Genomic DNA, 27307 nt, shown 5'->3' with positions numbered 1-27307 from the left:
ACATAGAATTAAAAGACATGCCCTCCTTAAAAGTGGGTAAGGAGGATGGAGCTGACGATTCCTTCCTGGAGAATGGTCATGGCATTAGCTGGAACAGGGATGCAGCAGGAGAAGCAGATCAGGGGCAGGTTGCAGTCAAGCTCCCCTATAAACTATTTGCCTTGTGATATCGGGCAAGTCACTTAACCTCCAGGAGTCACGGCCAAAGAGGTAACAAAATGGGCACTGCGGTGAGATAAAGATGGGAAGTGAAGCCTCGGGGGCTTCCCTGGGCTTGTCAAGGTGACTGGTAAGGTGACTTGCTGAGTGTCTTTTCTGAGGGCTCACTGGGTTACAAAAGCAGAGGGCGAGGTATCGTGAGAGCTGCAGGAACAGGAGCGAGCTAAATTTTATGTGTTAAAGAAACAGCCACTTTCTACCAGGTCTTCTTATCTCCTCCTGATCTGAGATTTAGCTTATGCGCATAGAACAGAAGAGAACTGACTTCAGGGACTGCTAGGAATTCAGTTCTGTTGAACTGTCTTCCTAAGAAAAAGTTACTATTTTTCATTTTTATTTAGAATAAACTCGATACCCTTATCCACAGATGAATTATGACCTCCAAGAGTCACTCCCTGTGTGTGGTCCTGCAAGAGATATACCATCTAGTGTTTCCTCAATGGGCTTCTGCCTTTTTTTAAATAAACCCATTCTATCATCCTTTCTATCATCCCACTCACCCTGATTCCTACTGATGGTTGTGTTCTCCAATCAGTTTTCAACTCACAATGAAATTTTCATCAGCTGAGCCATTGCAGTGGAATGGAGATAGTCGTGGCTCCAGGAAGTGGACCAGATGACCTTCATTTCCATCTCCACTGATAGCATGAATACAATGCAGCAGGCAGAGTGCCCAGCACTATGAAAGAACTGAACTTTTATATCTTCAGAATAATCAGTGCTCATTAGAAGCAGAATAGTGTAAATTAGTGACCCTATCACTGGAAGTTAGAACATGAACATTTTATTCCTAGCTTTATTACTGATTTACCACGAGACCTGAACTGACATGCTGCATTTCCCTTGGTCTTATTTTCTGTAGTTGGAGAGTCTGATACCACTTTCATTCTGAGCTTCTGATTATCGGTGCTATCAGAAATGAATGGGAGTACAGATAATCAAAAGTCATTTTCATTTGTGTTGAGAATTACTAATCTATGTTTGTGAAACTGACTTCTGGGGAAGTCACAGTTCTTGAAATCAGAAAACAAAGCCACACTGTAAAAACTGATTTAAGAAAAATTGGAAAAAAAAAAAAAACACATATATACACACACACACATTTTGTATCTTTTTAAAAAATATTTCATCTCCCTCCCTTCCTTCCTTCACTGTCCAAAGTAAATTTGTCCTTCCTCTTTCTTTCCAAACAAGCATTCTAAATCTCACCTTGTCTAGAGGCTGGAAAACAAAGGAGTTAGTTTTTAAGAAGGGAAGTTGAAATCTCTTGGACTTTAAACATTTATGTCTATAATACCTGTTGCCAAGTAAGACAGCCTGTAAAACAAACTAGAGCAGATTACAAGTAGCAAGGTCCAAGGTCAGAAAACCCATGTACACTGATTTCAGTGGCTTCCTGCTTTGAAGGCCTTCAGGTAAGGAGCCAGAATGGCTTTCCACGACTGCCTGGTCCCAGGCTTTCAACCAGAAATCCCTGAAAAGTCAGAGTGAAAAACACGGCCATATGGCCACATGCTGTGTGCCCTGTGACCTTCCTTGCCTTGAACCTCCCTTGATAGGGTAATCTGTCAAACTGTTAATGGTTTAGCAATTAGGGAAAGCTCTTCACAGTGTCCTTTGGTCATCACTAACCTCAAAGAAAGTTTTTAATGTGATGTTACTGAGGCTATCAGGTATTTTTTTCAGGAGCAGTGTACTTTATGCTGTGTCTTTACTTGCCTATCATAATTAATAAAGATTTGTCAGCATTAATACATATCAGGGAACATCAAAAGCCTTGCCCTTCCTAACTTTAAGAAGTCTTTGCTCTAGCTTTTCCAGAATCCTGCCAAAAATCATTATGTCATCTAAATAGATAAATGCCTCTAGGTAATTTATATCCCTCAATTACCTCCTCCATTAAACACTGAAAACTGGCAGAGGACCTGGAAACACTTTTGGGCACCCTTTCAAATTAATACTCTATTCCCATTCGACACACAGGGCAGATGAAGTAGGTTTTTTTCTTGTTCCTCCTTAGACCAAATCGGTACTTGATCTTTCTGACTTTTCAAGTGCAGGTATGACCTCCAGTATCTCCCCAGCAGACAGTACAAGGCGGCTCAAACTCCAGGAACAGGACGTTAGTTTATTTTAGTCCACAATTCCTCAGAAAGCCACAGTCCATGGAATCACACTTCGTCAGGTTGCTTCACGCCACCACGCTGGACCATACCTAAGGCTCCAGGACTCGGATGTAGTCCTACTGATGAATAACTCCTTGGTATGTTTACATATCCTGGAGAAGGGCATAGCAATCCACTCCAGTGTTCTTACCTAGAGAAGTCCATGGACAGAGGAGCCTGGCAAGCTACAGTCCATGGGGTCACAAAGAGTTGGACGTGACAAACACACACACATGCTCACATATGTGTTTAATTTTAGACCTTGAAATCTATTTGGCATGCTTCAGAAAAGTGAGTGGGTCAGTTTTATTCTATTATTGTTGTCTCTCTGAACATATTTCTCATTCTTAAAAGAAGAAAAAATTGCTGGTGTCTTAAAAAGTTTCCTTCTTGGTCTCTTGCTCCTTCATTAAGAACTGAAATATCTTTAAAATCCCAAAATTTTAACTTTAATTTGGAAAAAGACTACAAGTGCAACTCTAACTAGAAAAGCAAGGGTTTTATGGCATATATCTGTTTGATCAATATGCCTATTCTCTCTCTTTTTGAGGCAGCAGCAAGAAAAATGAGGAGAAAAGCACATCTAAATATGAAGGTCTACCTTGCTGATGCTGCTGAGCTCAGAACACTGGAATTCATTCTTGTAAGTAATGACACACTCCACAAGTCTCCCAAATTGGTGCATATAAAGCTAGATTATCTACCTGCTAAATGATCCCAAAGTCACTGAAATTCTAGCCTAAAATTAAAAATAAACAGAAAAAAGATAAGCACAATTGTCTGAATGTAAAACACGCAGGCTCAAAGCCATCTACCTCTGCATTGTGGGATGGCATCAGTATCCCCATTAGGGCTGGATCCAGGCTTTTAGGGTCTTCAAATTTCAGATCTCTCTTTAACAGAAAGAATACAAAATTATCTATACAAGATTTCATACAAGGATGTTGGCCAGGGAGCACAAAGATGAATATTTTACAACATGTTCTTCCTACCCTTGAGCATCAAACAGGAAGTAACTCATCTTCTCTAAGAATTTTACTCCTTCAGTTATCCCTCCTTGCTTCGACAATCAACTAACCTTTCCTCCCTGCTGGATCATTCCTCTTATGCAAAGATGTGCTGTTATCATCCATCCTTAAAAGTGCCACCATAAAAGTCTATTAACAATTCCCAGGGCCTAAGTATAGAATCTGGAAGATAAAATGAAGTCTAACCTTTTCTTGGTTTTAGTCCAGTTTCACTTGTTCACAGGGTATGCGTGCAGAGGCCTTGCACCCAGCAATTTAGACCAGCGTTTCTGATGCAAAATGGTGCAACTGACACTTCACCTCATCAGGTTGTGTGCAGAGATGGTACGTCTGGCACTTCAACCTGGAGTGTCGGGAGCAGCAGAGCTGTGCCCCGTCTGGAGAACTCCGCCTCCCTCCCCTCCCTGCAGACAGGAACTCTATGAAGCAGCCGTGTTCCCCATGGCCTTTCAGGGAGAACACGTACTCCAGAGTGTGAGCCCACACCACTCGATTCTTTGATCAAAGAATGAAGCTTTCCTTTGCCTCTGAACTGATTTGGCATTGTTCTACTGGTCTGAATGACACCAGGCAGAAGCAGCCTTGCTGGGTGACTGCAGGAGGTTCGTAACAAACTTTGCTGACCACAAAGGGACAGACCATGGCCTTTTGGCTTCACCTACCCACTAGGCTCGCCAACCTGCAGGCTCAGCAGTGGCATTCTCCATAGTAAAGTTTTGGTTTGGTTAAGAAAAGCTGCCAGCCCTGTGAGCCAAGAGGCAAGACCAGGAAACAACCCAGTTTACTAAGGACCGCCAGACAAATCAGAACAAAGATGTTTAATCTGAGTTCGAGAAAAGGCACTGAGGATGCCTGAGTGTCAAGGTAGGTACCAGGCAGTGGCTGAACCTCTTCCGTCGGTGCTAGATTTTCCTAAGTGGGCAGGGGAGCCCTCGCCAAGACCGGGCGCCCGCTTACTGAGAGTCCTGTGAGCTGCTGGGGCTTCCCCGGTGGCTCAGTGACAAACAATACACCTCCCAGTGCAGGAAGTTTGGGTTTGATCCCCGGGTCGGGAAGATCTCCTGGGAGAGGAAATACCCCCAGTATTCTCGCCTGGGACAGAGCAGCCTGGTGGGCTCCAGTCCACGGGGCCACAAAAGAGCTGAACAGCAGGCTGGCAGGGACAGGAGGGAGCCCCGGCCACCTCTCCTCTCCTCTCTGCTGCGCGGGACCGTGGGTTATTCTTTACCAACCGAGGTGCTGCAGGCTCCCCCCAGCATCAGCACAGAATTCCAGCTACGTCTGCAGTCTGGGGACTATCCTGTGGGAACCCCACGTACTCTTGGCTCTCATCCAGCAAGAGGTCTGCAAACCCCTCCTTTTCTGCAGAAAGGAAGAAGGAAAAGGCCGTCACCTCAGACAACCGCGCCAGTCCCTAACGGACCAGTCTTTCGGAAACTAGCATGGCTAAGCTGCTGTTGCCAGAGGCAGTCCCGTCTAAACTCCGGCGGGACATTCTGACCGAGGAGGGGCTAACTACAGATTCAAGGGGACCACCAGCTATATCAGGGTCCACACCATTTGGATGCCTTCTATTTCGGTCTTTTGAGGAATCCATTAACAGTTTGGGGCTGGTTCCAAATTTCCTGAACTGGAAATCTTATTTGGGTCAAATCTTGCAGTATTTGCACGACTAATTATCAGCCAGGGTCTAAGCAACACAGGAGAAGTACTCCTTTTGAAGCAGATCCCAATGGAGACGAAGGGCACAGCCAGGGTACACATTCCATTTACCACTTCTGATCTGTATAACTGGAAATGTCAGAGTGAAGGGTTGAGGGAAAACCCAGAGGGGCTCCGGAATACAATTAGGGGGACCTTTCAGACACATGACCCCATGACACTAAGAACCTCCTCAAAGTACTCCCAATGAGGGAATAAGACCAGACAAAGAGGACAGAAGCAGGGTAAATCATGCCATTTTCACACTAGGAAAAAAGTGGTCTCAGATACCAAACCCACCAGGTCCATCAAGTCAGTGGAGAAGGGGATGGAATACGGAGGCTGGTCCATTAAAAAAGTACAATCCTAAAGGGAATCCAAGGAGTCAGACAGAAGCAACTGGTATATGATAAAGGAAATCGATCAGGAGCCTACAGAAAACCCTCCAAGATTCCTAGAGCACCTCAGGGAATGCCTTCAAATCTACTTCCACTGACCCTGAGTCACTGGAAGGGAATGCAATCCTGAGGTCATATTTTATTTCCCAAAGTGCACCTGACACTGGGCATAAACTTCAGAAAATGGAAACAGACAAAATGCCACTACCTGTTGCCTGGTCAAAGTTGCCTACTGAAGGTTGAGGGTGTTTAGTAATTGAGATATAGAGGGGGAAAAAACAGAGGATAGATAGGCCCAGAGGCAAGTTGTTGGCCTCCAATGTCAACTGATGGGAAGGGAATCTGAACTAACTGCCTTGGAGACACCCAACTCCAGTGAGTGGCACCCACCCCACCGAGGGATAGCAAGCCAAAACCTGGGACCTGATCAATGCACCATATTCGCAAACAAGAAAAGCACCGAAAAGGCCGATGCTCTCATCAACCACAAAGAGGAATGCAAGTGCCAGATTCTGGCCACGACCCTCCAAGGCAGATGGTCCAAACAGGTGAAGAACGGTGGGACCAGAGGACTAAGCCAGCACTCCAACTGATCCCCAAGGAGCCCCAGTTGACACTGGACATACAGATTAGACTGTCAAATTCTTAGTTGACACCAGTGCCACTTACTCAGTTCTGAATGGCAGGTCAAGTAAACTCAGTCGTAAGAGGTGCAAAATGATGGGGGTACAAGGGAAGGCCAAGAACAGGCGTTTATAGAGCCATTAGAACATAAATTGGAGGAACACTTGCTCATCCACTCCTTTCTATATGTCCCTGAATACTCTGTATTTCTGTTAGGAAGAGATATCTTACATAAAGTGGAGGCTACTATCCACCTAATGGGAGAAAAACTGAAGACAGGTGTCCCCTGAGACAAGGGCACAAGATGATAATGTGAATGGCTGAGGAAAAAACCTTCCTAGGCAGAGCAAGCCGATCTCCCTGGAGTAAACACCGAGCGTATCAGAACAGGTGGACTGCAGGTGCCATCCTGTGATAGTTTATCTAAAGTTTGGACATCCATGACCCAAGAGAAGACAGCATCCTCTCCACAGGAGGCCTTTTTGGGCGTGGCTGCCATTTTACAGAGCCTGATTGACAGGCCCTACTGGACGTTGCCAGTCAGCCTGCAGTACCCGTTCTCCCTGTAAAGAGGAGAATTCCCAGTGAGGAATGCCAGATGCAGGTCCTCAGGATACTCAGTGAGGCCATCCAGGGTGTACATCCCGTCGTCCCTAATCTTCCACCCTGTTGGTCACTCTACCAGCCACCAGACTCGGCATTGTGTGTTAGATTTAATAATGCCTTATTCTATATTCCATCAGCCCCAGAGTCTCAAGAAATGTTTGCTTTTGAATGACAGGACCCAAACATGCAACAAAACAAAGCAAAACACTGCTGAATTCTCCTTCCCCAAGGGGTCAGAAATTTCCCCATCATCTTTGGGGAAACTTTGACCCAAAAGATCTGCATCTGGAGGAGGGAGCAAGATGGAATCAGAATATAAATGACATTATGATTACCAGCCCAACTATGGAAGCCTCTACAAAAATACTGTAACCACTCTGAAATACCTAGTCCATAAAGGATATAAGCTGTTCAAGAAAAAGGCTCAAATATTATAAACTAGGGTGACTTACGTAGGCTTCTTTCTTCTGGAAGGCCAGAGAAGCCTATTCTAGGACAGGAGAAAAGCCACTTGCTGCCTCATCCCTTCTAAAACCTGAGGGTGGCCAGGTTTTGCTCACCTGGATCCTTAACTATAGTCTAATAGCTAGACTTCTATACAAAAAGCTGAAAAGAAGGGATAATGATCCTTTTGAGTGGAATTTAGAATATGAAAAGGTGTCTTCTTGAAGACAAAGCTACTGGGGGAGAATGGATGCATGCTGAAGATTAGCTGTATGGCTGAGTCCCTTTGCTCTTCATCTGAAACTGTCACATTTTTCATCGGCTATATGTGCATGCTAAATCGCTTCAGTCGTGTCCGACTCTTTGTGACCCCATGGACTATAGTCCACCAGGCTCCTCTCTGTCCATGGAATTCTCCAGGCAAGAATACTGGAGTGGGTTGCCATTTCCTTCTCCAGGAGATCTTCCTGACCCAGGGATTGAACCCAGGTCTCCTGAATTGTAGGCAGAGGCTTGGACTCAGATCGTAAAGCATCTGCCTACAATTCGGGAGACCTGGGTTCAATCCCTGGGTTGGGAAGATCCCCTGGAGAAGGAAATGGCAACCCACTCCAGTACTCTTGCTTGGAAAATCCCATGGACGGAGGAACCTGATAGGTTAAAGTCCACAGGGTTGCAAAGGGTCAGACATGACTGAGCGACTTCGCTTCACTTACCATCTGAGCCACCAGGGAAGTCTAGCCACCCCAGTGTTCTTGCCTGGAGAATTCCATAGACAGAGGAGCCAGGCGGGCTACAGTCTTTGGGGTTGCAAAGTGTCAGACAAGACTGAGCAACCAACACTTTTCACTTTGACCTTTATGTTCATGAGAGAAAGGGAACTACCCTTGGGATAATAGCTCAAAAACTAGGAGCCCTTATTCCAGTGGTTGCTCATTTCTCTAACCAATTAGATCAAACTGCTAAGGAATGGTCCTCCTGCCTACAGGTAATAACAGCTACTCCAACCCCACTAAAGGAGGCTGAAAGTTAACGTTTGGTCAGCCAGTCACTGTATGGACTCCACACCACATTCAGGCTTTAGTCAGTTCTAAGGGAACAGAATGGATGTTCCCAGGAAGGTCAATTCAAGTCCAACCTATGCTTCCATGCAACACAGGGGCTACCATAAAAGCCCACCACACTCTAGGCCCTGCCACCTTGCTTCCCACAGGAACAGGCCCCTGGAGCATGACTCTATAGACACTGTATGAACGTGGTGAGCCACTCAGTTGTGATCGACTCTTTGTAATCCCGTGACTGTAGCTTGTCTGGCTCCTCTGCCCACGGGGATTCTCCAGGCAAGAATACTGGAGTGGGTTGCCATGCCCTCCTCCAGGGGATCTTCCCAACTCAGGGACTGAACCCAGGTCTCCCGCATTGCAGGAGGATTCTTTACTGTCTGAGCCAACAGGGAAGCCCAAGAATACTGGAGTGGGTTGCCATGCCCTTCTCCAGGGGATCTTCCCGACCCAGGGATCGAACCGGGGTCTCCTGCATTGCAGGAGGATTCTTCACCAGCTGAGCTACCAGGCAAGCTCACAGAGACCACAGACACAATCGACTCCAGTTGCCCCAACCTATTTAAATGATCCTTTCCCAAATGTCAATGAGGAATGAATCACAGATGGGAACAGGTTTATGACAGATGGGAAAAGGCTAGCGGGGTATTCAATGACCTCCTAGACCCAAGTCAAAGAAGCACAAAGCCTATCTCTATGGACTTCTGTCCCAAAGATAAAACTGACAGTCCTCACCTGAGCCTTATAGCTCGGGACAGAGAGGATCTTAAATGTTTATACAAGTTCCTGGTATGAATATGCCATCTTACCTGTACGTGGGATATCTGGAAGGAAAGGGGCATGCTTGCTGCAGACAATAAACAAGCGAAACATGGCTTAAGCACATTGAAGCTCCTAGAAGCAGTACAGCTTCCAAAAGAGGTGTCAGGGATTCCTTGTAGGTGTCACCAAAAGGAGACTGCAGAGGTAACAAAGGAAAACAAGGCCGATGCAACTGCCAAAGCGGTGGCCCTAGAACCAGGTAATTGGCAACTGCTCCTCACACCTCGGAGCCCAGAACCAGACAATTATCTCCCAATCTACAAAAAGGAAAAATTAGACAAAGCCCCCAAACAGGGCTTCAGTAGAGATCTAGGAGGCCATGAGAGGTTCAGTTCAGTTCCGTCACTCAGTCGTGTCCGACTCTTTGCAATCCCATGAACTGCAGCACGCCAGGCCTCCCTGTCCATCACCAATTCCCGGAGTCCACCCAAACCTTAATGGATGAAAATGAGTCACTTTTCATCAACAACACTTCTTTCCCCCAACTGCAGCTTGTCAAGCCATCAGAGAGGCTTATCAAGGACCTACTGTGGGAGAGAAGCCTTGTATAATCAGTTGAGGTCATGGTAACTCCTGGTATGAAAAGTATAATCGGCAGAATATTTGAGACATGTCCCACCTATACCATGAGCAACTCCAGCGCCATATTCCCAGAGGCCCCCAGATAAGGCTCGTTCAGACCAGAGGGACATACCCTGGAGAAGACTGGTGGACTGATTTCACTGTCAGCCCCAGAGTACCAGGCAATTTCAGGTATCTCTTCGTATCAGTAGACATTTTCTGGTCAGATAGAAGCATCCCCCACTAGTCCCAGTTTTGGGGCAAGTCCCCTTCTATCATTCCTCACTTAGTTGAAGTGACTAGGGCATTATTAAAGAAATAATGCTCAGATTTGGCCGCCCAGGATTCCTACAAAGCAATAATGGTCCAGCATTTTGTCACTAGTAAAGAAGGGGATAACGTGAGCCTTGGACATAAAATGTATCTTGTGCTTAGCCCAGAGACATCATTGAGGAAAGTAGAGAAGTTCAATCAGACTTTGACAAGGGCCTTAGCCAATGGATGTCAGGAAACTCAAGAAAATTGGATTAAGTTGCTTCTGATTGCCCTGCTCTGCATGTGCTTAGCTCTAGGGGGTAAGTTAAAGTTAAGTGCATTTGAACTTATATGTGGTAGACTCATTTCCAAACCCAAGAAAAGGGACACTTTAACCCCCTTGAGATAGAACAACTCAAGTGTGCCCTCCAGGTAGGAGAAACCATGACAGCACCCATGGAATGTGGTAACCGGGTGCTGTCTGTACCCACTGATCTAGCCCTGTACCTCTTCCAGCCAGGAGACTGGATGAACCTAAAGTATGGAAAGCTGGAAGACAAGAAAATCAATTCAATCGTAAGTGGAAAGATGCCACTTGGTGATCCTAACCACCCATTCTGCCCTGAAGTTGCGGGGGTCACTCCATGAGTATACCACACTCGAGTGAAGGAGGCTACAGAGACCAAACCTTCCAGAGACAACCTGGGTAATGGACTCCTCTGACTACTAGGGTGACCCACTCTCTGCCTTGAGGCAGCCCCACCCACAGCCTGTTGGGAAGAGCACTAGATCACATCTCTCCGTCCTCTGATTCAAGAACAAAGCTTTTCTTTTGTTTCTGAGAAACTCAGTCTTATCCTATTGACTCAAATGGGCAAAAGGACCCTTGTTGAGGATCTACTCAGAAGGGTTGGTTAAAAAGGCAAAACCAAATAAAACATCCTTGACCTTACAATTTCCTCCAGTTACTGTAACAATTCTTTTTTCTCCCTTACAGTAAAACATTAAAGAAGCTCTCTACACAATCATTTCTGCTTCTTCACCTTCCATTGCCTTCTCAATCTACTTCACTCTCAATAATAACCTAAAAATCCTTCACGCTAAGGTTACCAAAAACACCCAGTCCTCTGATATCATCTTGACCATGCGGAAGCACTGACACCGTCGCATACTGTCTCATTCTTGAACGGCTCTGCTTTCAGCTTCCCTGACATCATCTTTCAGTCTGGCTACTTTACTTCAGTCTCTTCTGCCTGCTCCTCATCTAAATGTTACAAATTCACCTGTATCATGTTTCTCCCTACGCATTTGCTTCGGGTGATCTATTTCCACAGCTTTTAAAACCATCTATGCTGACAACTCCCAAATTTATGTCTCTGTCTCACGCCCTGACCCCCACAGTTGTACATCCATCTACCTACTTCACATCTCTTAGCAATTTTACACGCATTTCAATATGCCAGAATAAAACTCATGATTTTTCCCGGGGCTTGGTAATTGAATGAGAAACTAAACTTGCAAACAAAGCACGAACAAAATATGGGAACTCCCCAATTTTTTAAGGAACAAAATTAATGTTTAATATGTTAAAATAAAACTATACAGGTAGTCATCAGGGTTGAGGCTTGATTAGACAACTTTCATTTATGTAATAACTTAGTGTTATTTTTGTTTTGTATTATGCTTAAAGAAGCAATTCATTATTTTTTAAATATGAGACCTCTAAAGATCCTTACCTGCCCCCATCCATGCCCAGTTTTCCACCTATCAGTAAATGCATCGGCATTGTCATTCATTTGGTTTCAAAGTCAGAAACCTGGATTTCATCCTTGATAACTTCCCTCATTTCCCACACTCAAGCCAGAAACAAGTCCTGGATTGAAGTCCTGGGTTGAGCTCCCCAAATAACTCAACCCTTGCTCTGTTCTTTACCTCTGCCACTATTATCTACCTTAGCCCTGTCAGCCCAACTATTACGAGAAAACGTCTCACTGTGTGTTTCACATGATGCTTACTCCCTTCTAATACATTCTCCACTCAACAGGCAGAATGTCCTTCAAAAAAACAAAATGTTACTCCCTTGATGGTTTCTCACTGCTCTTCAAATACAATTTCAATCCCATTGTCATAGGTTTTTGGGCCCTGCCCGATCCGGTCACTATATATTTTGCAACCACACCTTGACATCGGATCACAATCCAGCCGTGGCTTGATCCTTCCCATCAGCTGGTCTCAGCAGTCTTCAACAACATCCTCTCAAAGAGATCATGTAATTAGCATCTTCTCTCTGGTTTTCTATCACTTTGCCCTGTTTGTTATCACAGTTTGTAATTTTGTAGTTTGTTCGCATCCTTTCTGACTATCTTAGTTAGACTGTAAAGTGAGTGAGAACAGAAGCATGTTTTCTTTACTCTGGATTCTCCTATGTCTGACAGACAGTAGAAGGATCAAAAAATTAGCGGTGAATTACGGGTTCCACCCTTAAGTGGAATGAAAGGTCAGCCTAATTCAGTGACAGTAGACCCAGTGCTTCTTTCACTCTCTCTCCCACTGAAAGAAACAACTCTGAAATTTTGGACACTTCTCTGAGCCACGGCTTACTCTCTTTCGATCATGGGATCTAACAGTCAAGGCTGTAGACCGTTTTGAGTGAATGACAATGGAATGGATGAATGCACAAAGTGAACCTGGTCTTTTGCTTCCCAATAAATAAAATGAGGGCAATAATACTTAAGTTCCTTCAAGTTCTAAATTTCAAGACCCATGAAAGTCTCATCAGACAAACTAGTCACAAGTCTGAACGCTACTTCTGGAAGCATCCTATCAAGTTTAGTACTTAAAGTGCTATTGAGGAAAAAAAAAAAAGTGCTATTGAGGGATTATCAGGCATTCAGTACAATGCCATCTTCCTGTCTTCATTCTGTTTGGAAAAACTGAGTAATATTTCATTGTCTACTTTGTAAGAAAATGGGGGTGCTTGATCTCAATATGAAATTCACCAGTACTTTATATAGACTGATAAGACTGAAAGGTATTTACAGGTCATACTATGATCCACATGAATACTTATTACAAAGTAAGTTTTCAATAAGTGACAGTATATATAAATTTTCTAAACATATTGACACATACACAAAATTCACATGGTCTAAGACACAGGAGAGCTTTCCAACACTAAAATAGGAAAATCTGGTATTTTAAATCTTCTGACCCAATTCTGTCTGAAGAAGAAACATCATGACAGCTTTAAAAAAATAACTTGAAAGCACAGATTTGGCCTTCCTAAGTATGTACACTTTCTGTTTCGCTACTCTGAGAAAGGCATATTAAGGAGGGTAGGCAAGTTGACAAAATTCAGTAAGACATTTAACAGCTTCTGATGCATTCTGACCCACGGTTTCTCCAAATTAATATTCTAGCATCCATGGGATTTTGTATTAGGCTTTAGTAAATATATTTGACATGTTAAAATTGAATCACACACTAAATGCAGTATGGCGCTGAGACTGTTAATTTCAGTGCCTCTTTAAATAGTGGGTATTATTTCAAATAACCTATCATATTGAACAAAATTGTTTTCTAAGACTTTAATTTTTAAAGATTCTCACTAGTGTTTACTGTATTAGTGGTCAAGTGTTAAGCCATAAAAATCATCCATGAGAGGCTAGGAAACATACAACCCAAGGTGGAATAAACTTGGTAATCATTTTGACAAGGGTGAAATTGCAGTGAGAGGCCTTGCTTAATCCACAGCACACAATGTGAGGGAGCAGGACAAAGCCACTGTCCTTCAGCGCGGGCTCCACCAGACACGCGTGTCCGGGCTTGCGGAAGCGGAGCCACCAGCAGCACCCTCACCACACGTGAGATCTGGGGTCCGCTAGGCTTTGAGCAAGCTGGCACCGAGTCCCTACTTGGGCACGGGCACGCAATCTAAAATCTGCTCTGACGCACAGATGCACTGGCACAAAACCCGTCCCTAGGCCCAGAAACGGGGAGCGTTGGCTGTAGTTACATAACGCGCCATTCCAGCAAAGTGACTGAAGCTGCATGGGGTGCGCAGATTTGGTCAAATGGAGCGGGCGGAGCCGGAAGAATTCAGGCATTGTTGGCGACAGATCTAGGGTTTTAGGGAGGAAAAAAATACTTTGTGTGGAAAATTTCTGGAAGAATGTATGCCAAACTAGTAACAGGAGCTATCTCTTAGAGAAAGGATTATTAGAAAAATTTAAAGTGTTTATTTCTATAATTCGGGTGGAGAGGGAGGTGGGATGGGGGACCAGGATGGGGAATACGTGTAACTCTATGGCTGATTCATATCAATGTATGACAAAACCCACTGAAAAATAAAAAAATAAAAAAAAATACAGGGAAATAATACAAATAATTGGAAAATAATAAAAAATGCCACACCCATAATACATTCATCAGCAATCATTTCCCAGATTTTTACTTTCAGATCACTGGAAAGGAAATTTGAGGTTTCTTCCTTTTGACTTTTCACAATGGATAGTCTATCATTTCCTTCACTAATGTTAAAGGATTCCTTTTTTCTCTTATGGAGTAAATGTCCCACAAAGTAGATTTGTCTGGCATTCATTGTGAGGCTGAATCATGCATATAAAATAAAAGACTTTTAGTTCATCTTCAATAAAACAGAACGTTCTTTAAACCAATAGTGCTAAGAGGAAAAATGATTTCATTAACTGAAATGTTTGGCCAAGAAACTGGATGGTGCTTTTCACCTGCCACAGCAATTAAGGCGTCTCTAATAAAATACCATCGAGATAAATTACAGCCCTTTACTCAGAGCTCATCAGAGAAGACCTAATTCATAGCATTGACTATAACATGTTAAAAAGTCTCTATTTGAAAGCTAATTCCATGATAAATTTTAATCATGTGGATAGAACTAGCTTCAAAGCTGTATTAATTATACATTTAAGCTCTACATGCAAACTAGTACATTACGTACAGCCAGAATATGTAAAATATAGTCTGAACCGACTTAAAATACGCCAATTTCCTCTGCAGTTACTTGCTTTTGATATACTGTGGCTCTCTCAGCCCACTCTTTATAAACATTAAATTACTGCTGTGCTTTCTTAGCCATTTTGCTCCCCTAGAAAGAACTCCAGGCTCTGGTTAACTTCAAGGCATGATTTTCTACTTTCGCAGAGTACAAAGGAGATATCCATCTAAGATAAATACCTTAATAAAAGGGGTGAAAGTTGCTAGCAAGTTTTCCTTCCTTATCACAAAGTCTGCCCACCCTGCTCACTGTAATTCCTAGTCTCACCCTTCTATTTCTCTCTCTCTGGGTTTTCATCTCTGGCTCAAAACATAGGTCAAGTCACCAAAGCCCTGTTAAGTACAGGCGTGCATCCCTTTCTTCAAAAAGAGACTAGAGCAGTAGCCAGTCAGCAAACGCAGTCTTTGACAAGAGGCCTGTTCCATATGTAAACTGAACATTTCATTCTCTATCTAGAAAGTCTTAGCACCTAGAAAATATCAAGGGAATTGAAGAATGTGCTTAGCGTTGTCACTATTACATGCATGCAATACCTCACACAGCAAAAATGAAAATTTGTAGATTAAAAACTTACCCTATTTCATCTTTCCTGCCCTTTAGTTTCCTAGCTTCATTCCCCGGAGGTAAACTGGTCACTTCACAGGTATACAATGTGTATGAGAACATAGAAGTATAAAACAACAACAACAAAAATGTGCTATATACTGTGTTCTTCACTTTAATCTTTTAACATATATATATATATATATTATATACTGGAAATTGTCCAAAATAAATACAAATAAATAGCTACATTCTTTAAAAGGTTGCATAGAATCCCATGCCATACAGGCACATAATTTACTTAACCTGTGTCCTAACAGATACTTACGCTGCTTCCAATCTTTTTGTTATTTCAAACAACCCTATGAGGAATATTCTTCTATGTTTGTCACTTAAGATGTGACAAGCATATCTGTGCATAAATTCTGAGTAGTACTGCAGGATCAAAGAATATATGCATTTGCAATCTTGATAAGATATTGTTAAAGAGTTTTTAGAGAGTTTATACCAAATTCCATACCTAATAGTAGTGTATTAAATACCTATTTTCTCACACCCTTTTCAATATAGTATGCTATCAAAATTCTTTTATCTTCGCCAAATTAACAAAGGAAAATGGCATTTCATTGTAGTTTTAATTTTTAAATTAATGTTTAAGTTATGTATTAAATGAATAAATTTTCATATTTTAAGACCCATTTACATTTCCTTTGATACCAACCATATTATCCTTTATCCATTTCTTGTAGGATTATTGGCCTTTTTCTTATATATTTATTTACATATGCTAAGAAACATAGCCTTTGGTCTATGTCATCAGTTGCAGAGAAAATATTTTTCCCTGGTTTGTCATTTGCATTTTTCAATGGATTTTAATGACAAGATAATCTAATTTTAGTTTTATATGGTCAACTTAATCTATCTTTTAACTTAGTATTTCTTAGTTTTGGATCAACCCTAGGAATGTCTTCTGAACCTTGAAACATCTTACACACGCACACACACACACACACACACACACACCTGTGTGTATACACACAAAGTATTTCCATAGTATACTTACATTTTTCTATTTAAATATTTGAAATATTTGGAACCTGGGGATAAGAAATGAGGTCAGAGCCCCAAAATACTTTTATTTTCCAGATTACTATCCAGTTATTCCAATGTTGTTGTTGTTCAGTCACCCAGTCGTGTCCAACTCTTTGCGACTCCATGGACTGCAGCACACCAGACCTCCCTGTCCCTCACCATCTCCCGAAGTTTGCCCAAGTTCATGTCCACTGCATTGGTGATGCCATCCACCATCTCATGCTCTGACACCCTCTTCTTCTGCCCTTAATCTTTCCCAGCATCAGGGACTTTTCCAACGAGTCAGCCGTTCGCATCAGATGACCAAAATACTGGGTACCAGCTTTAGTATCAGTCCTTCCAACAAGTATTCAGGGTTGATTTCCCTTCATTTTGACTGGCTGGATCTCCTTGCTGTCCAAGGGACTCGTAGGAGTCTTCTCCAGCACCACAGTTCACAGGCATCGATTCTTCTGTGCTCTGCCTTCTTTATGGTCCAGCCCCTACAACTTTACGTGACCACTGGGAAGACCGTAGCCTTGAGTATACGGACCTTTGTTGGCAGAGTAATGTCACTGCTTTTTAACACACTGTCTAGGTTTGTCATAGCTTTCCTGCCGAGACGCAAACATCTTCTGATTAGATGGCTGCAGTCACCATCTGCAGTGATTTTAGAACCCAAGAAGCAGAAATCCGTCACTACTTCCACCTTTTCCCCTCTAATTGCCATGAAGTAATGGGGCCAGATGCCATGATCTTAGTTTTTTCAATATTTAGTTTTAAGCTGGCTCTTTCACTCTCCTCCTTCATCCTCATGAAGAGGCTCTTCAGCTCCTCTTCGCTTTCTGCCATTAGGGTGGTATCATCCACATATCTGAGGTTGTTGATGTTTCTCCCATCTATCTTGATTGCAACTTGTAACTCAACCAGCCCAGCATTTCTCATGATGTGCTCAGTGTACAGATTGAACAAACAGTGACAGCAGACAGCCCTTGTTGTAATCCTTTCTCAATCCTGAAACAATCAGTTGTTCCATACACGGTTCTAACTGTTGCTTCTTAAATAATTCATCACTTACCTACTGATTCGTTATGTCACTCTTGTCATACACTAATATCCAACACATATTTGGGTCATGTAACAGACTTTCTAGTCTGTGCTGTTTATCTGCAGGTCTAGTCATACATTGTTATTACATTACTGTAACTCTATTTGCTTGGTCCTCATTGCTGAGTCCAGGCAACTCAATATTTTAAAATATGGGAGAGACTGTAACTTGTTACTCTTCTTAGACCAGAATTTTCTTGAATGTTTTTCCTATTTTCCATGTGAATCAGTCTTTCCAGTTCAAAAAACGAACAAATAAGTAACACTCTACTCTAGTTGTTGATATAGAATTAAGTTTATGGCTTACATTAGGAAGAGCCGACATCTTTATGATATTGAATTTTCATATTAAAGAAAATGTATGTTTTCCTAATTTGTACTGATTTTGCATATTTCTTGTCAAATTTATTTATTTTTCTATTGTAAATATGATTTTTTGTTTCATTATAACTTCCAATTGGTTATTTTCTGTACTTACAAAAGTTGTTTGCTCTTTACTATTATACTCAGCCATCTAAAAATTCTTTTGTGTATTCATGTAAGCATGTATAAAATTTATAAATATTACAATCTTTTTCATATATGTGTGTGTATATATATGTGTGTGTATACATATATATATAAGCCTAATAATCTCTCTAACTGTACTGGCATGTACCTTCAGAACCATTTTAAAAAATCAGTAGTGAGGGCTTGCGTGGGCAACACATCTGCTAAAACTGGAGCAGTACCAAGAGGATTAGCATGGCCTCTGAGTAAGGATGGCACAGAAATCTGTGATACATTCTGTATTTTATCTTCTTGGGCATGGGACACAAAAGCAAAAATAAACAAATGGGACTATATCAACTAAACAGCTTCGCATAGCAAAGGAAACTACCAAGAAAACAAAGGTCAGCCTACTGAATGAGTGAAGATATTTGCAATACCAGATATATGCAATGAGCTTGATATCTAAAATACATAAAGAACTCATGCAACTCAATATCACAAAAACAACCTCAATTAAAAAATGGGCAGAGGCACTGAATAGAAATTTTTGTACAGATGGCCAACTGACCCCTGAAAAAATGCCCAACATCACTTATCATCAGGGAAATGCAAGTCAAAACTATAGTAAGCTATCACATCACACCTATGAGAATGGCAATTATCAAAAAAACAAGAAACAAGTGTTGGCGAGGATGTGGAAAAGAGGGGACCCTTGTTTGTGGGATCATAAATTGGTGGAAAACAGTATGGAGTTCCTCAAAAAATTAAAAATAGAACTGCCATATAATCTATCAACTTCACATCTGGGTATTTACCCAAAGAAAACAAAATCAGTAATTTAAAAATATATGTTCATCCTATTGTTCACTGTAGTATTAAGTAGACAAGACATGGAAACAATCTAAATGTCCATCAATAGCTGAATGAATAAAGAAAACGTGGCATGCATATATATATATATATACACACACACACACACAATGGAATATTATTCTGTCACAAAAAACAATGAAATTTGCCATTTGTGACAACATTAATGGATCTAAAGAATATTATGTTAAGTGAAATAAGTCAGATAGAAAAAGACAGACACTGGATGACTTGACTTACATATGGAAGCTAAAACACAAAACAAAACAAATAAAATAAAAACAGACCCAGAGCAAACTCATGGTTGTTAGGAGGTGGGAGACAAAGTAAGTAAAAGAGATTAATAGGCACAAACCTCCATTTACAAAATAAATAACCCATGAGGATGTAATATACATCATAAAGAATATGGTCAATAATTTCTTAATTATTTTGTATAGGAACAGATGGTTACTAGATCTGTCATGATGATCATTTCATAACGTATGCAAATGTCAGATCACAATGCAGCACACCTGGAACTAAAATATTACTCTCCATCAACTACGTTTCAATTGTTGCTGTTCAGTCGCTCAGTCGTGTCCAACTCTTTGTGGCCCCATGGACTGCAGCACGCCAGGACTCCCTGTCCTTCACCATCTCCCAGAGCTTGCTCACACTCATGTCCGCTGAGTCGGTGATGCCATCCAACCACCTCGTCCTCTGTCACCCCCTTATCCTCCTTTCTTCAATGTTCCCCAGCATCAGGGCCTTTTCCAGTGAGTTGGCTCTTCATATCAGGTGGCCAAAGTACTGGAGTTTCAGCCTCAGCACTACTCCCTCCAATGAATATTCCGGACTGATTTCCTTCAGGATTGACCGGTTTGATCTCCTTGCAGTCCAAGGGACTCTCAAGAGTCTTCTCCAACACCACAGATCAAAAGCATCAATTCTTCAGCACTCAGCTTCCTTTATGGCCCAACTCTCACATCCATACATGACCACTGGAGAAACCATAGCTTTGACTGGATGGACCTATTGACAAAGTGATGTCTCTGCTTTTTAATACGCTGTCTAGGTTTGTCATAGCTTTTCTTCCAAGGAGCAAGTGTCCTTGCTTGAAATGAAAAACTTGGAGCAAGTTTTTCAAGTAAAAAAGTAGTGATGCTCTGGCTTTATTCTTGACATTATGGGGATTTTCTCATTGTGTCTTCATTAACACATCATACTAACTTTTAGATGGTAATTGCTAGTTTAAAACATTACCATATAGTTCCTAGTTTATTGAGTTTTTTCCCCCAACCCTTGATTGGTATGATTATGTTATTTCTTTTATTTGTTTTCCTCTAGGTGAATTACATTAACAGAGTTGCTAATGTTGAATTATTTTTCCATTTCTGGAATAAGCCAGTATTATGATCCCTACCATGCTCAATCAGTGTCTGAGTACAATCAAGGGGAAGGAAGAATGGCTTGGTATGAATACCATGGGGGTTTTATAGGGTTTGGAAGCTGGAGTCTGTCATCAACTAAGGTCCTCACTGCAGATTCTCTTGAAGGAAATTTGAGCAACACATTTCCACAACCATCACGTGAGTCAGTAGAAGACTGGAAGTCAGAAAGCTTGAGCTCCGGAACCATCACTGCCAACCAGTTATCAGTGTTATCCTAGGTAATGTACTCGCTGAGCCTCACCTTTTCCTTGCTTGATAAAGACAGACATAATAACAGCACATGCATTTAAAGTGCTTGAAGGAGATTCTAGCACATAGGGTGCAGTAAATATTAGCTGTGATTATTGTTAGTACCAAAAATCCCTTCAGGGCGGAGCCCCAGAACCTGGATAGTAGCAAGGTGCTCAGTCGCTCAGTCATGTCTGACTCTTTGTGACTCCATGGACGGTAGCCCACCAGGTTTCTCTGTCCCTGGGATTTTCCAGGCAGGAATACTGCGGTGGGTTGTCATTTCCTACTCTCGGGGATCTTCCCAATCCAGGGATCAAAGCCAAGTCTCCTGCATCTCCTGCATTGGCAGGCGGAATCCTCACCACTGCACAATAGCTGCCATTTATTGAGCACTTATTACACGCCAGTCAGTGTTGACAAAGACAGAGGCTCAGAAGGAAATAAAGAAAAGGAAGGAATCGTGGCACTAGTCGATGTTACCACCTTGAACAACCTATACTACAGGAAGAGGCTCTCTGGCATTTAGAATTTTCTAGAACAAAAAGAAAGACATAAGGAAGAAGAAAAGTGAGCCTAAAAATTCCTTTCTGGATGTGCTAAGTTTACTGAGAAGGAAAGATAGAATCAGCAATAGCTTCCCAGGTGGCTCAGTGGTAAAGAATCCGCCTGCCAATGCAGGAGACCTGGGTTCAATTCCTGGGTCAGAAACATCCCCTGGAGTAGGAAATGGCAACTCACTCCAGTATTCTCGTTTGGAAAAAGTTCACGGACAGAGGAGCCTGGTGGGCTGCACCTTGGGGTCTCAAAGAGTTGGACTGACTGAGTAAACACACACGACGTTCAGAATAGAGTAGGCCCTTGGCTGGAGCCTTCATTCGGCTCTCTGTCATCTGGGTCCCCCTGGTGGCAGGACGAGTGAAGGAAAATGAACAATGTCAACAGATACAGAGCAAGAATTCAGCCCATGCAATCGGGCTTCTGATCCTGCATCTCCCACTGACCAAATCTGAACAAAATCTTAACTTTCTGGTCCTCATCCTTAAAAGGGACTGCTCTGAAGAATAAATGAGACAATAATATAGAATTTATGTAAAACCCTTGACATAGAATAGTTGTCTAATAAGTGTGGCTATTATTATTAACGGAGAAGGCGATGGCAGCCCACTCCAGTGCTCTTGCCTGGAAAATCCCATGGACGGAGGAGCCCAGTAGGCTGCAGTCCATGGGGTCGCTAAGAGTCGGACATGACTGAGTGACTTCACTTTCACTTTTCACTTTCATTCATTGGAGAAGGCAATGGCACCCCACTCCAGTGCTCTTGCCTGGAAAATCCCATGGGCGGAGGAGCCAGGTGGGCTGCAGTCCATGGGGTCACTAAGAGTCGGACATGACTGAGCAACTTCACTTTCACTTTTCACTTTCATGCATTGGAGAAGGAAATGGCAGCCCACTCCAGTGTTCTTGCCTGGGGCAACCCAGGGACGGGGGAGCCTGGTGGGCTTCCGTCTATGGGGTTGCACAGAGTTGGACACGACTGAAGCGACTTAGCAGCAGCATTATTATTAAAGCATAACTCATATGTTTTATAATGACCTAAGTTTTACTTATAAAACTACTCTCAAAAATGATGTTAATTTGGGAATTCCTAGGCAATCCAGTGATTAGGACTCCACTCTTTCCCCTGCAGACAGCACAGGTTCAATTCCTGATCAGGGAATAAGAATCCCACATGCCACATGGTGGGCCCAAAAATAAAAATATATGCTAACCTTTAACAAATATTGACTGCCACCAAGAATAATTTTCATGAATTTTAATCTTAGAACTTTCAGGAAAAACCACATCAGCTACAATGATTTTCAATAATGACACTGATGTTCTAATTGCAGTTTTGACCTTGCACTGAAAAAAATTTAAAGGAACTTTTTTTTTTAGTAAAATCATCTCTAATGGACAAACTACCTGAAAGGATCCTTTTAAAATAAATATTATCCAAAAGCTACTCACTATCCAACTCCTAAGTTACATGTATTAATAACAGTTAAAAACATGAGAATCCTGGAATGTGAAGTCAGGTGGGCCTTAGGAAACATCACTATGAACAAAGCTAGTGGAGGTGATGGAATTCCAGTTGAGTTATTTCAAATCCTAAAAGATGATGCTGTGAAAGTGCTGCACTCAATATGCCAGCAAATTTGGAAAACTCAGCAGTGGCCACAGGACTGGAAAAGGTCAGTTTTCATTCCAACCCCAAAGAAAGGCAATACCAGATAAGGTCCAACTACCACAAAACTGCATTCATCTCACATGCTAGTAAAGTAATGCTCAAAATTCTCCAAGCCAGGCTTCAGCAATACGTGAACCATGAACTTCCAGATGTTCAAGCTGGTTTTAGAAAAGGCAGAGGAAACAGAGATCAAATTGTCAACACCCACTGAATCATTGAAAACACAAGAGTTCCAGAAAAACATCTATTTCTGCTTTATTGACTACGCCAAAGCCTTTGACTGTGTGGATCACAATAAATTGTGGAAAATTCTGAAAGAGATGGGAATACAAGACCACCTGACCTGCCTCTTGAGAAATCTATATGCAGGTCAGGAAGCAACAGTTAGAACTGGACATGGAACAACAGACTGGTTCCAAATAGGAAAAGGAGTACGTCAAGGCTGTATATTGTCACCCTGCTTATTTAACTTATATGCAGAGTACATCATGAGAAATGCTGGGCTGGAGGAAGCACAAGCTGGAATCAAGATTGCAGGGAGAAATATTAATAACCTCAGATATGCAGATGACAGCACCCTTATGGCAGAAATTGAAGAACTAAAGAGCCTCTTGATGAAAGTGAAAGAGGAGAGTGAAAAAGTTGGCTTAAAGCTCAACATTCAGAAAACTAAGATCAGATCATGGCATCTGGTCCCATCACTGCATGGGAAATAGATGGGGAGACAGTGGAAACAGTGGCTGACTTTATATTTTTGGACTACAAAATCACTGCAGATGGTGACTGCAGCCATGAAATTAAAAGATGCTTACTCCTTGGAAGGAAAGTTATGACCAACATAGACAGCATATTAAAAAGCAGAGACATTACTTTGCCAACAAAGATCCGTCTAGTCAAAGCTATGGTTTTTCCAGTGGTCATGTATGGATGTGAAAGTTGGGCTATAAAGAAAGCTGAGTGCCGAAGAATTGATGCTTTTGAACTGTGGTGTTGGAGAAGACTCTTGAGAGTCCCTTGGACGGCAAGGAGATCCAGCCAGCCCATCCTAGAGATCAGTCCTGGTGTTCATTGGAAGGATTGATGCTGAAGCTGAAACTCCAATACTTTGGCCACCTGGTGCGGAGAGCTGACTCATTTGAAAAGACCCTGATGCTGGGAGGGATTGGGGGCAGGAGGAGAAGGGGACGACAGTGGGTGAGATGGTTGGATGGCATCACCAACTCGATGGACATGAGTTTGGGTGGACTCTGGGAGTTGGTGATGGACAGGGAGGCCTGGCGTGCTGCGGTTCATGGGGTCGCAAAGAGTCGGACATGACTGAGCGACTGAACTGAACTGAAGCCATAAAAACCCAGTCATCATATTAAGATGGTCTTTTATGTCAACATGAATCAACACATGCCAGACAGACTTTAATAGTCAATTTTGAGATATGGAAGTTCTTGCTTCAATGGATGAAATATGCATGTTTTTGAAAAATTCAAATGTGAACATTTTTTATCTAATAGATTTCTTCTGATCTGAAAGGATAGCAAAAACCGGCTTAAAAGTTTGCATGAAAACTTTAAAATGCAAAAGATCATGTCGAGAGAGAACGCATTTATTGTACGGCCTTGAAATTGTTTCCATTCACATGGAACAACCCCAGCTGTTTTCAAAAGTCAACAGATGATAAGCAGAAGGAAGGTGGGACGAGACCACAGCATTTTTGCTATATCCAACTGATAAACACTGGGCTGCATATATATTATGCTAAGCATAATTAAGCACAGAATTAACATCATTTCACTGCATTTGTAATACAGAGAAATAAGGCAGTTGAGACAAACGGAAAAAAAAGTCTCCAAAACATAGCTTTGAGGATCTAAATTGGCACTATCAAGTTATATATTTACAAAAAATACAAACAAAAAGGTCAAATAATTAATTTTTTCTGGATGTACGTGCATAGGCTATGGCTGTTATTCACGTAGTTTGATAAACCTTAACCTTCCATGAACCACGTCTCTCACAGCGTATCTAATTACCTAGAATGGATCCAAAAGCAGTCCTAATCCTGCATCTTAGTAAAGCATCACAAACAAAAGACAAATCTTTTCCTTGATAAAAAGCGTTGGAGATGCAAATTTACAAGAGAAGTCAAGAACGAAATATTTTAAGCGCCAAGCAAGCCCCTGAAACATGTCGTCCATTCGTTTAACATTTGCTGAGCTCACGCTCTTTGGTGAGTAGGTTCTCTACTTACGTGCTGAAGACATAAAGGTTATGAGGCTATCACCGTCTAGTGGCAAGTGACAGGTACATGTAGATTCAATTTCAATACAAGAAGAAGTGCAATGATAGTAGAGGGTCCTGGTGTAGAGTGGGGGTGGGGAATGCCCGGAGACAAGGTAATTTTACCTTACCTTATGGGAGAAGAGAGGCAAGAAAACTCTTCAGAGGAGGACTGGCACCTCAGAGATGAAGACTGGCTGATTTTCAGAATAATCTCTAATAACCCTCATATGTAGGTAATATAATTATTCCCATTTTATAGACGAGGAAACAGACGTATTCTGACTCAGAGATAATAACTGGTAGGACCAAGTCTACCTGATCCCAGTATCACACATTTTCCATTGCCTTTGAGGGCCAAGAAAAATACTCTGTATGTCTCTCCAAGTCAAAAACTTTTTTCACCATTGCTTATCCCATTTAGGGATTCCAACATAACATTCCCTTCTTGCATTTACATTCTCTCTTTCTCTCTCTTTAGTTTCTAAGTCATGTCCGACTCTTGCGACCACATGGACTGTAGCCTGCCAGGCTCCTCTGTCCATGGGATTCTCCAGGCAAGAATATCGGAGAGGGTTGCCATTTCCTTCTCCAGGGGATCTTCCCAACCCAGGAATCGAACCCTAGTCTCCTGTATTTCAGGCAGATTCTTTACCGACTGAGCTATGAGGGAAGCCCTATGCTTCTTAATTCGCATTGTGCTGAACTAAAAGAATATGTAGTAATTGCAGGCTTGTATTTCTGCCATATACTGTTAGAAATTCTCATGAAAACCCAAAATATTACTGTCATCACAGAGAAGAATAGATATAAAAATCTAAAACTGTCACTGGGGAAAATGGAAGCCCTATTAAAACTTTATAATAAACATCTGGTAACATTTCCTTTAATTGATCAAATAGTCTCAGATTCAATCAGAGGGAGGCAGTAGTCTTAAGATCATCTAGAAAAAGGAGTTGACTCAGCTCTCCTCATGATGGGACACACTAAAATTTTCTTGATCTTTTGCCTACCTTTATAAAAGGGCACAGTTTTATTTTCAGCCTACTGTCATCACCAGTTGAAAGACACTATGTAAGGGCTGTAGGAATTCAAGAGCCTTCCCGAGCCGGGAAAACTCACCCTCCTGGGAGTCTCCCCTCTGCCACTTACACAGAACACGTCCCTTCTAAGGCTGCCGGTCACTAAACGTGTGGGAATTGTTCCCATACCAAGCGGTTCTGTGACACCGGCGGGGTGTCCTCCAACTTAACTCGCCTCTCACACTATGCGCCCTGAGGACTCAGTAGACACATAGCTTCAGCAGTGCTCTGCCCCGCCAGACTGCTCCCCAGCCTAACTTCAACAGCAAGTCCAGTTTGTCAGTGTTTCTGGGCCATTAGCTACAAATCAGAGATTCCCAAAACCCTCACCTTGGGTTCAGTTAATTTGCTAGAGCAGCCCACAGAATTAAGGAAAGCAGAATACTTGCTGATGACTTGTCTACTGTAAAAGGATATGATAAAAGATACAGATGGACATTCAGATGAACGAGACGTGTAGGGAAGTGGCACAGAGCTTCCATGCTCTCCCCCAGAGCACTAGAGTCCTAGCTCCTCTAAGCAACCACCAGCCCAGAAGCCCTTCAGACTCACTTCAGGGGTTTGTATGGAAGCACCATCACCTAGGCATGACGGATCATTAACTTCATTTCCAGCTCCTCTCCTTTCTCTGGAGAATGCGGAGTAGGGTTGAAAATTCCAAGTTTCTAATCATGGCTTCACCTTTCTGGTGAGCAGCAGCCATCCAGGAGCCCGCCAAGAGTTACCTCATTAGAACACACACACACACACACACACACACACACACACACACACACACACACGTATTTTGTTATCTCACACTTTCTAATCACTGATGTACTATGTGCTAGGCAATGTGCTATACACTAAGTAATTACAGTTGAGCCAGCCACACTGCCTGACCTTAGGAGCTTGCCAACCATGGTGGGAGACAGTCAGGCAAGAATATAAAAGCATTTGCTCCAGCCAACTCATTTTACACATGTTGAAAAAAGGATAAGAAAATAAGCAGTTTGTCAAACTCTGATTATGCACTGTTGATGGGAGTGGAAACTGCTACAACCTTTTTTGGAAGACGATTT

General features: G+C 42.3%; 2 pseudogenes; both read left to right on the top strand.

The window, feature by feature from the left end:
* Positions 1-10328: 10328 nt before the first annotated feature.
* LOC136152536 (intraflagellar transport protein 20 homolog pseudogene) overlaps positions 10329-27307 on the top strand; it is a 39147-nt pseudogene continuing 22168 nt past the window's right edge.
* On the top strand, positions 18335-18433 carry LOC136152573 (U6 spliceosomal RNA; annotated as a pseudogene).

The sequence above is a fragment of the Muntiacus reevesi genome, chromosome 21 (genome assembly GCF_963930625.1).
Source record: "Muntiacus reevesi chromosome 21, mMunRee1.1, whole genome shotgun sequence".
In the NCBI taxonomy this organism is placed as follows: domain Eukaryota; kingdom Metazoa; phylum Chordata; class Mammalia; order Artiodactyla; family Cervidae; genus Muntiacus; species Muntiacus reevesi.
This window is presented reverse-complemented; position numbering and strand designations above follow the sequence as displayed.